Here is a 12176-nt window from a genome sequence, read left to right as displayed (position 1 = left end):
TCTTGTCGTCGTGGTTCAATTTGAGGTGGCTGCAGATCTGAAAGTGGACGGCGTCGCAGCCTGTGGAGGGAGGAAGGTCGATTAGATCGATCGATTACGAGTTTTGGGGAGAATTTGTTCATTCAAATCTTACCAAGTTCCTGGTATCAACGTTGATGATTTTCTCCCGCTGGAGAACATATTCTTCCTCGGTGGCCCTGAAGGAGGAGGAGGAGGAGGAGGAGGAGGAGGAGGAGGAGGAGGAGGAGGAGGAGGAGGAGGAGGAGGAGGAGGAGGAGGAGGAGGAGGAGGAGGAGGAGGAGGAGGAGGAGGAGGAGGAGGAGGAGGAGGAGGAGGAGGAGGAGGAGGAGGAGGAGGAGGAGGAGGAGGAGGAGGAGGAGGAGGAGGAGGAGGAGGAGGAGGAGGAGGAGGAGGAGGAGGAGGAGGAGGAGGAGGAGGAGGAGGAGGAGGAGGAGGAGGAGGAGGAAAAAAAAAATTACTGCCCAGATGTCCTGCTGCAAACACCGATAACAAAGTCGTTCCGGTACCGGGCTTAAAAGTGCTTTTGGAAGTGGCGAAATCATCTGTCCGGGAGAAGTCAAATGCGATCCGCACCGTTGTTTCTGACAAAAGTGCTCGGAAGGATCAGTACAGGTTCAGTTCTGGAATGAAAGACGGAACCGTTGCCAACAACCACCCTCGAGAACCTCACCTCCTCCTCCTTCTCTGTTTGAAGTTTCAAAGGGACGTCAATCAACGGCAGCACGGCAACGGCTCGTTGTTGATTTCCTCCCGCTGGCCAACATCTTCCTCGGCGGCCGTGGAGCAGGATGAGGAGGAGGTTCCGGCGATGGACCGCTTTCCATCTACTCGAGGGTGGTCGTTGGCAACGGCTCCGTCTTTCATTTCAGAACTATACCTGGTACTGGTCCTTTCGATCACTTGTCAGGCGGCGGTGCGGATCGACTTTGATTTTTCGCGGACAGGTGATTTCACCACCTCCGAAAGCACTTTTAATCTCGTCCCGGTTGACCGGAACGATTTTGTTGGCGGTCTTTGCAGCTGGACACTTGGGCAGCAATTGTTGCTGCCGAACTACACTTAATTTGGCACCCTCCGGAACCTGTTTTCGGGACACCGGCAACTTTTTTTTTCTCCCGAATCACAAACAAACTGTCACGACGTTTGGGTTGACGTTTTGATTTAGGCTGCGTTTTGACAGTTGTTACGCTCCGTAAAATGGTGACGGAAAAAGTTGCGTTTTCGAAAACAAAAGTTGCGCTTTCGAAAACAAAAGTTTTCGAAATCGAGGAGAATGTTTTCATTTTTGAAAACATTGTAAACGAAAATGAAAACAATCGATGTTATCGATTTTAAAACAATTTGTTTACGAATTTTCGGACAGGATTTCTATCCGTGCATACATCATGGCGTAGTTTCAGCTTTAAAACAGCCCTGTACCGGCACTAGTTGCAGCGCACAACAACAACATTCCGAGCTTCCTGCGAACACGGCGTACATGTGTGGTGTGTGAAACCCCCTCCGGTGGCAGTCAATATATCTTTCCGGTTTCTTCGCCATGGTTCTGATGCTGGTCCCGGAAGATTTATGATCAATCCTGGCTGCCCCGAATTGACTTTGGTGGCTGCTGCTCCAAACTGCGGGACAGTTTCGTGATTCAGCTTCCTGTAGAACCAATCGAGCCCGATTCGAACGAAACGACGACAACCGGGCGAGCTGGGATGGATGGATCGTTGGCGTGTCGTAACGATGGATTGGCCAAAAGGTCCAGCCAGCATCAATCGACTAGACGAGCTTGACTAGTTTTTTCCCCACCCTGGGGAGATGTGAATTTTCCGTGTGGGATGTTGAAATCTATCGGCGAAAACACGTCGAGTCGTGATTTGAAACGGAACGCGGACTTGTTTTTCACTTGATTCGTCAAACTGTTTAAAAACATGGTGCTAATTGGAAGATTGAGTTATAATTGAGGCATCATCTTATTTAATTTGGCTGGACCAAAATTCAAGCTTTCATTTTTTTATTTACTTTCCGCATTTTGCATATTGCAAACTTAAAAAAAAACTTTAAAAATAGAGAAGAAAACATAAAAAGGAATTCGCGACAGACACGAACGACGAAACAAAGCGAGACGCAAAAAATATTTTTTCCAAACCATTTTTTCGAAAAATCGCGTCTTATGTATTTTTTCACATGATCAAACATTGAAGGGGTTGTACCGCCCCGCCGTCACGAGATATCAAAAAATGGACCTTGGATTCGTGATCAGGGACAAAAGTTACCCCTTAGGACAAAGTTTCACGCAAATCAAAGAGGGGTCTGGGCAACTGTTGTGTGAGTTGGCGAAAAATTACCCACTTATGAATGATCCCTAATTTAGCATTTTGAAACAATCTCAATCCCCAAAAAAAGATCTCTTGGCAGCGGTGGGATTCGAACCCACGCCTCCGAGGAGACTGGTGCCTTAAACCAGCGCCTTAGACCGCTCGGCCACGCTACCTCTTGTAATAAAAATGAAAATTTTGTTACCCGCGCCATTCTAAATATTAATTTTCTCTCCTCAGGTTCTTTTCGCATAATATAGCCCCCCACAGCATCCATCTCAGAACATTTCCCACATGGCACGAGCATCAGCACAGCGGACGTGGACACATCTTAATTATGGCAGCTTCACAAGTCGTAAAAAAGAACCATCCGTCAAAGCACCTGTGGTCCCTCGCTGGTGCTCGGCCAGGAAACACACGGACGGATGGTTCGCTCTGGTTCTTACTTATAAATTCATTGACCTACATATCATCTCGGTGACACTGCCGGGAGGGAAAATTAAAAACCACCCACGACGACACTGACTTGTGCCAGGTGGGGGAGGGAGGAGGGCAAATGTGTCGCCCCTAAATTTGAGCTTTTCCAGGTTAAAAAAGGAAAAGACGGAGAAAATTAATTAAAACAAAATTAAAGTTGGCGACAATTTGATTCCGTCAACGGTGGGATGTTGACTCGCTCGTTTGAGGATTATTTTTTTTTAATTTTTGTTTTGCATGAAACCTAATTCCAACTACCCGACATATTTTATCGTTGTTACGGGAGATTGTTGCAGCTTTGAAGTGTTTAAAGGAATGAAAAATTAAACAAAAACAGAAATTCGACATTCAAAATCTAGTCCTGGTATCAATGACCCAAATTTAACAGTCCCATATTGTCTAGTGGTTAGGATATCCGGCTCTCACCCGGAAGGCCCGGGTTCGATTCCCGGTATGGGAAACTTTTTTGTAGGCTCACTCGAAGAATATTTGCATGTCATGTATCAAAAGGATCAATACCTTCTCCTTGTATAACGAGTTTGTTTATGATTTGCGAAAGTTGAATTTGAGACACTATGCGTCTCCATGATTTTTATATGAATACTCGTGGAGTCAATAATTGCTTTTTAATTTTTTTTTTCCTTTTTTCTGGGTGACAATAAAAACAATCGACCTCAGTGATATCCCCTGATTTGATTTACTATGCAAAAATAAGTAACTGTAAAAATTTTGAGCGATATCGGTTTAGGTTTAAGTGTCGCTATGTACAGTCATCCCTCATATTCAGAACAGTTAACAGATCGGCCAATGTTCAAAAAATCATAGCAAATCGATAATTAAACTTAAAGATTCGCTTTTACCTTCATTTGAAAGCTTTTCTTGCGATCTTTCGAATGCTGTATCGAACAACTGCAAATTTTAATTTTTATATCAATCCACAAATTCGGAACACTTTTTTCTTACGGATGTACAGTCATCCCACATATTCGGAACGGTTTCCAGATCGGCCAATGTTCAAAAATTCATAGCAAATCGATAATTGAACTTAATGATTCGCTTTTACCTTCATTTGAAAGCTTTTCTTGCGATCTTTCGAATGCTGTATCGAACATCTGCAAATTTTAACTTTTATATGAAGTTTTTGAAGAATTACTTTGACCCTTGAAATCCACAAATTCGGAACACTTTTTTCTTACGAATGTAAACAAACTTTGGATCTCTCCAGGAGAACATATTTATTACCAAATAATGACTTCACACACTGAAACCAATGAAACTCAAGCTTAGTGATGTTTTATACATGGTTTGATAACTTTTTTTGTGAAAATATCAGTTAAATTCAGGTGTTTCACAATTGTGGGAGGCACAATAACATCCCACAATTATGAAACAGGCCATTTGGAGGCAGTGTTTTGCTGCTCTGCACAAAATAGTCTTGGAATGAAGTTTTTTGTTCAAAAAATACTACTTTTACTAGTGAAATAGCAAGATAATGTCCAAATGAAGGTTCTAAAAATAGTAAGGTCGACAGAAAAGCTACTTTTGGCATGCTATTGACAAATTATCATAAAAGTGTTCCGAATTTGTGGGTGTTCCGAATATGTGGGATGACTGTAAACAAACTTAGGTTCTCTCCATGAGTACATAATTTTTACAATATAATGACTTCACGGCACTAAACCAACTAAATTCAAGCTTAGTTATGTTTTATGAATGGTCTGAAAATATCTGTTAAATACAGGTGTTCCCCATTTGTGGGAGGCACAATAACATCCCACAATTATGGAACATGCAATTTGAAGGCAGTGTTTTGCTGCTCTGAATGAAATAGTCTTGAGATGCAGTTTTTTGTTTTAAAAGTACTACTTTTACTAGTGAAATAGCAAGAGAATGTCCAAATAAAGGTCCTAAAAATAGTAGGGTCGACAGAAAAGATGCATTTGGCATGCTATTGACAAATTATCGCAAAAGTGTTCCGAATTTGTGGGTGTTCCGAATATGTGGGATGACTGTATCGTTAAAGCTGGTGAAAAAAAAACTTTTCAACTTAGTTGATTGTCATCAAAATTTACTTAAGAATCTCACACTTGACAATGATCCACATTTAACGTTACCTTTTGGTGATATATTGACATTTTAGCTTTTCTCAATACATTTTTGCAAATTTTCCCATACAAACTTCAACGACCAAAAACGAGCCTTAAACCATAACCGATTTCGCTCAAAATTGGCACAGTTTCTTACTTTTCCAAAGTTTTAAATTTTTCTTGTCACCCTAATGTACAATCAAACCTGCAATGTTTGTTTTGAAAAATAAAATCTCTTTTTTTTCAAATGGTTTGGAAATAATCCCTCTTCTAATTAAAAAAAAGTTTTTTTTCTCAATATCAAAAATCATTCCAAAAAAGTAATTTTTTGAATAGAATTATCATCAAAAATTATGTTAAAATTTTATTGATGAAAAATACATATTTTGAAAATCTATAAATAAACACTTAGGGTATTCTACTATTAGTTATATTTTAAGTCTTAGCTAAAGATTGAAACTATTTTTTATGAATAGTCCCAAGTTAAACTCCAAACCCCGGTTAATTTTGACACATTTTTGCTAATAATTTTAAAATCAAATATGATATTTTTTTAAATGGAACATTTTGAATTAAATTTTTCAGTTTCTGTATAAATTGATGTTTGGTTAAAACAGAATAAAATTTAGTTGGATAAAAATATTTGTAATTGTTCATCTGATATTTTTTATTTTCTGTGTTGATCATTTGTCGAAAATTGAAAAAAAACAACGAAGAAATTTCTCATTAAGTTGCATTATTATTTTTTATTTATGATTATGGAAAACTCTAATATCTTGTTTTTTCGTAAATGTTTCTCAATATTTTCAATACAAAAATGGATGAAACCATTAAAAAAACAGTACCAAGAGTATGCTTTCCCGAGCATGGGTAAATAACAAGGGAAATGCGTAATAATACCTTTCTCTGGTATCAATACCAAATTTTGGTATTCCTGAACCCTTTAAAATTTGTCTTGAGGATTATGCAAGAGCAAAATGTGGTATCATACCAATTTAAGGTATTGTTTTGATATTGCAAAATTGCAGAATTTGTCAATGGTCGAACACCACATATTGGTATTCTTTTGGTATTACAGTGTTTTATCAAATTCCTCTGAAACTATGGGAAAATTTTGACCAATTTTGACAAAATAATTAATTTTGCGTTAAAATTATGCCTCAAAGCAAATGCTTTCATTGAAAACCGGAAATTTCAAACTTGATTTTAAACATTTTTGATATACCCCCTAAAGAAATGACTTGAAATTGTGGAAAATTTTCTAAGTCAGGATGGCACATTTTGGTATTATTTTGGTATTAAAGTGTTTTATCAAATTCCTCTGAAACTATGGAAAAATTTTGACCAATTTTGACAAAATAATTAATTTTGCACTAAAATGATGTCTCAAAGCGAATGCTTTCATTGAAAACCGGAAATTTCAAACTTGATTTTAAACATTTTTGATATACCCCCTACAGAAATGACTTGAAATTGTGAAAAATTTTCTAAGTCAGGATGGCACAGTTTGGTATTCTTTTGGTATTAAAGTGTTTTATCAAATTCCTCTGAAACTATGGGAAAATTTTGACCAATTTTGACAAAATAATTAATTTTGCGCTTAAATTATGTCTCAAAGCAAATGCTTTCATTGAAAACCGGAAACTTCAAACTTGATTTTAAACATTTTTGATATACCCCCTACAGAAATGACTTGAAATTGTGGAAAATTTTCTAAGTCAGGATGGCACATTTTGGTATTATTTTGGTATTAAAGTGTTTTATCAAATTTCTCTGAAACTATGGGAAAATTTTGACCAATTTTGACAAAATAATTAATTTTGCACTAAAAGATGTCTCAAAGTGAATGCTTTCATTGAAAACCGGAAACTTCAAACTTGATTTTAAACATTTTTGATATACCCCCTACAGAAATGACTTGAAATTGTGGAAAATTTTCTAAGTCAGGATGGCACATTTTGGTATTGAAAGGTTTCATCAATTTTCTCTAAAACTATGGGATTTTTTTTACCAATTTGGACAAGATAATAAATTTTGCGCTAAAATGACTTGAAAAAAAAAACCAAATACTTTGAAAAACGAGTCAATCGAAAGATTATTGAATTTTGGTGAATTTCAATCCAGTTTTATTTTAATAACACTTATTTTTCAATCTTGTTATTTTTCAGAATCTTCAAGAACTTCATGCACAGGCCGTTCATCAATGACAAATGCATTCGGTGTGGTGAAGAATATCACTAAGAACAACATGGAATCATCAGGTGAGTAGATTTGGCTGTTGCATATGGATCATTTCCGTTTTTTCACTAACTGCAACTGTTGCACTAAAAATGGTATGAAAATACCAAATTTTGGTATTACTTGTGCAAATATCAGCGACCAAAATGTGACCTTGGTTGCCCAGTAATAGATGGTAAAATACCATCAAATCATACCAAAATCATGTATGTGGAAGACCACAGGAATACCAAAATATGATTTTCCAAGGGCGCGGGAATACCTAAAAATAAAACCATGGCAATACCAAGTTTTGGTATTCAAGCAATGTTCAAAAATCCAGAAGACCTCAACTTGGTATTGAAATGGTTTTATTTTGAGGTATTATTTTACCCTTGGAATAACATGGTTTGGTATTGTTGTGCCCTTCCACATACAAGACTTTGGTATGATTTCATGGTATTTTACCATCTATTACTGGGCAACCAAGGGCACATTTTGGTCGCTGTTATTTGCTCAAGTAATACCAAAATTTGGTATTCCCGTGTTATTTACCCCTGCTCGGGTTGTAAAGTAAACAAATATTTGAAATGATTATTTTGGCCGTCCGGAGAGGTCGGGAATATTCAGGGATTTTATTATTGGGATTTGAGTTGACATTATGTGTGAAAACCAATAAAGTAATTATAAAAAATCATCTACTATACGGTTTCAAAATCACTCCGAAAGAATTAAAATGGTTTATTGAACCTTTAAAAAACACTATAATTATATAAATTTGGAAACACATTGCTTAAGACCTAAATGTCTTTGAGTGGCTTCAAGAATGCCAGATACAACCGGCACATGCTGTCATTTTGGTGCAAAAATTTGTAAAAATAAATCAGTAACATAATATATTGAATTCACAGAAGGAAACCAAAAAGCTAAAATTCAACTATTTATTGAACTATAAAATAATCCCGAAAGCTGGGAAATAAATTTCAAAACATTCAAAACGCACTACATGATTTGTAATTTTTCCGAATAAAAATTAAATGTAAAATAAAACTTTCCACAAAATAGCAAACAATTTATTGAAATCAGCATCTTTTAATGAGAGTTTTCCGCCAAATACAGCAATTGTAATGTTTGTCCCTGATCAGGAAATTGAGCTCAATTTTTTGTTATCTCGTTACGGATGGGGTGGTATGACTTCTTACATTTTTTAACATTCGAAAAAGGCGTGTTTTCAATCATTTACAGCCTGATGATTTGGAAATTCGAAGTCTAAGGAACTTTTATGTAAAATTGAACGCCTGGTATGGGGGCGTATCCGGAATTCCGTATTGTTCATTTAAAAAAAAACGTTGCTTAATCCACCCTTAGGTGGTTGGTGCCTTCCTCAAATTTAAAGGGTGCTTTTTATCAATTTGACTCATTATTCATACCACTAGTTTGGGTAGTCAAATCTTCATATTGCAGGGCACTTATGTGCTTACAACTTATGATAGGGTAGTCAGATCTCCAATCCAATTCGTGCTTGTAGGAAAGGTCTTTTAATTACCTACCCAAAGATAGGTCGCATGATACACAGAAAAAAAATCATGGTAATATTACATCTGGGAAGGGGTACATCTTTTATGTCAGAAAAAAGGTGTAATTTTACCACTTTTCTGGTGTAATGTCACTTTTTCAGTCTAAATTGAGGTAAAATTACATCACAAAAGAGGTAATATTCAACCTTCCAAAATTACAGCTTCCAAATTTACGTTATTTTTTTCTGTGTATATTTGGACAACGTTTTCATCAAAATATCTGAGCTCTGGCCTTCAAAACGTGTATAAATAACACTTAAGAGCTTATAACTTTTGATGGGGTTGTCAGATCTTCGATGTTTTGAACGCGTTGGAAAGGTCTTTTGATCACCTATCCAACGACAGGTCGCATGATAGATCCGGACAAGGCAAAAACAAAAAAAAGGTTTGAAAAATTCTTCCACACTTCTTTACTTAACTGTCAAAAACAATAGCACATTTTATGTTTTTTTTACTTTTCAAATCTGCAATAACCTAAAAGAGTATTTTTTAATTGAAAACATTTATTTTTTGTTTTTTTTTTTTCAAGCTTTTCAGGGTAATTTTCATGAGTGTAACAATTTTCAAAGTTTTTTTTCGTAAAAACACGATCAAATGCTCAGCAAAAATTATTTCAGATGATTTCTAGATAGTACTTTACAATACAAAATTCGGGTATAAATGCCATGGAATTGTTCTAAGAAAATTGTCAGAGAAAAAATGCTTTCCAAATGTAGGGTTATAAAGCAACTTTTTAAATGATTTACAATTTGTGTACAATCATTTCATCAAAATGTGCCAATTTATTAGGATTGCGTTACATTGTAAAATGCCCGTTACAAATTGTAACTTGTAGTTTGCTCTACCAACATAAATTCCTAGGAATCCATCAGATCAATACAGTGCATTCCAATAACCTCAAACTTCCGGCGTATTTCTCCCTAAGTCTGCAAGCAAGGATCTGCTGCCCGGAGAATGCCAACCTGCTGAAATTCATTCCCAGGGCGGAAAGCAATATTTTATGTAAATATTGTTCACCGGTAGGGAATGTGCATAAAATATGTGTAGTTCGTTCCCTTCGGCAACGGGAAGCATCACTGCACATTATTGATGTAGTGCAATACCTTTGAGTGCGTGTGCATGGGATATCCTGGGAAAATTTAAACAGATACCCCTCAGGAAGCAGGAGATCCCGGGGTCACTTGACCAATTAGGCTAAGCACAATATTGCTGCTTGTTAAGCTGAGCAAAGCTCATAATTCGATATTAATTAGGCTGGCTTGTTTCATCCTGGAAAAAAGCTCATTATCGCATCAATTAAGCCCAAGCTTCTCCTTTAGGGAAATGGTTGCTGGTGTAAATGAGAGGATGCACATCCTGCAAAAACATCAAAAAGGATTCCCATGGTGGTGGTGGTTTCGATGGTGCTTCGTAACAAGCTTATCGTACACAGCAATATTGCAGTTCTGGTAATTGATACCGGGTTACAACGCATTGAAGCCTCCGTACAGGAATTTAATTGAGCCGAGCTCCACCCTTTGAAGCATGCAAACTTATTTTACAAGCTTTTAATGAGAAAGTGGGTACGTTGAAAATCGATTTCTGATGAATCACTCAATACACTTTACTGATGTTTAATATGTTATCATTACTAAACACTTTTTCGATATCACACCACTTCAAATTCAACTAATTGTGTACCCTGTTCGAGCACGAAACAACACACAGGTTCTAGCAGTTGTCGTTCCATTACAACACACCTGCTGGCACACTTGAAACTTGTGCGGATCTTGGCAGAAAAAACATCGCCGACGACGATGGACCAAACAGAGCACCACGACATGACAATTCACTTGAGAAATCCAATGAAGTGCATTCAGTGAGGAACCACACCCCCTTAAACCTACCCCCTCCAGCTCGTGTGACACGTGCATTCCTGCACTAAGTGCAGCGCACCTGTCGTGTAACAGGATTTGAAGGGGGTTGTCCAAAAACCACGACAACAAAATTACCCAAACTCGCCAAACTAACTAATTCTCAACTCTTCAAAACATATTCCCGGGCAGACGGTAATAACAAAATTCATGCCATTTCAATAACAAATATTGTTAAAATAACAAAAAGTGTTATGGAATCTTCATGAAAAATCAATTTTTGAATAAGGGTTTAATAACAGATTTTGTTATCATAACAAAATTTGTTATTGGTCTGATATTGGTTGAAAGCCAAAACAACTTTGGAATAACATTTTTTGTTATGGAAGAATAACTCCAACTGTTATTGGGATGATCGGATTAGTTGTTAAAATAACAAAAAATAATAACAAAAATTTGTTCGAAAAATAACTCAAAATGTGATTGGTCTGTTATTACAATAACAGTCCAATAACAAAAAAATCATAACAACGAATAACAAAACTTGTTATAAATAACATAAAATGTTATTGGCCTAGTATTTTCAAATATCAAAAAATGTTATTCCCACGTTATTTCCGTCTGCTCGGGTTTTGCGTCGACGTGATTTATGGATGACCCCCTCTGACAAATGTCCCACCCAGTCGTCATCGTCTGCGGTGGGAATCCGGTCTCAAATTAGTGCCAGCGAAACCAGCAGCACACCGAATGCCAAGTGTAACAACCGTGAATAACCCTTTTACGACACGGCTCTTAATCTTCGCTACACCTTGATCTCTTGAACGGAGAGTTCCACAACTGCTGCTGAAACTTCGGCGACGTGTGGGGCGTTTAGGGTAGATGGTCCTGTAGTTGATCGAAAAACTTGCTTCTTTCACAAGACTTCCCAAATCGAGGTTTCAGGGATCACTTCCCCTACAAATGACGTATGGGGAGCGGTGGTTTATACGGTGTGGTTCTCCCTAATCACATTCCAAGGTAAACAGCACACAATCTACGGTGAGTTCTGCGTAATCACTACCTACACACGGTGAGTGTCGCTAAATGATGTCCCAGATAACGCCTCTCCTAGCAAACAATCATCCACAGCATTCGTATTCGTACTGTGAAAGACTCGAAGCGCATCCTGATGGTCCAGCTACAGGAATAGCGACTTCTGGTGTAGGATTGGGTTTGTGACTTGTGCAAATTTCATACTGCTTATTTGTTTTCTTGTCTTATTTCCAAAATTTCTTGAAAATTCATTTCCAATCATTAAAAACAATAAACATTCGAACGATATAAAAAAATCATTTCGTCGTGATCGTGCTATCTTGTTACACGTACATTTTGGACCAAATTGAGTTGAGAACGCCATTCTGAGCATCTATCAATGCCTCACCTTTTGGTCTTATCAGATCCTCCTAATTTGATTTCAATCCTGAGATATTCAATTAAAACCGAAAAAACTCCGTGCATTGTTGGTAATTTCCATATGAAAGAAGTTTCAATTTACCCTGAAAATAGCTGTAAGTGCGACAACTGGTCAAAGGGATCTTAGTCAGAACGCGTTTGACACACGTACATGCCCGACCAGAGAAAAACATTTTTAATTATAACTAG

General features: G+C 37.3%; 2 non-coding genes across 2 annotated transcripts; one reads left to right on the top strand and one right to left on the bottom strand.

Moving 5' to 3' along the window:
- Nucleotides 1-2418: 2418 nt before the first annotated feature.
- Nucleotides 2419-2500, bottom strand: Trnal-aag (transfer RNA leucine (anticodon AAG)). Its single transcript has one exon. It is a non-coding gene; the product is annotated as a tRNA-Leu (tRNA).
- Nucleotides 2501-3189: 689 nt separating this feature from the next.
- Trnae-cuc (transfer RNA glutamic acid (anticodon CUC)) lies at nucleotides 3190-3261 on the top strand. The gene has a single exon. It is a non-coding gene; the product is annotated as a tRNA-Glu (tRNA).
- The last annotated feature ends 8915 nt before the right edge of the window (nucleotides 3262-12176 follow it).

The sequence above is a fragment of the Culex pipiens genome, chromosome 2, assembly GCF_016801865.2.
Source record: "Culex pipiens pallens isolate TS chromosome 2, TS_CPP_V2, whole genome shotgun sequence".
Lineage (NCBI taxonomy): Eukaryota > Metazoa > Arthropoda > Insecta > Diptera > Culicidae > Culex > Culex pipiens.
Note: the sequence above shows the minus strand (reverse complement) of the source record. Positions and strands in the feature narration are given on the sequence as shown.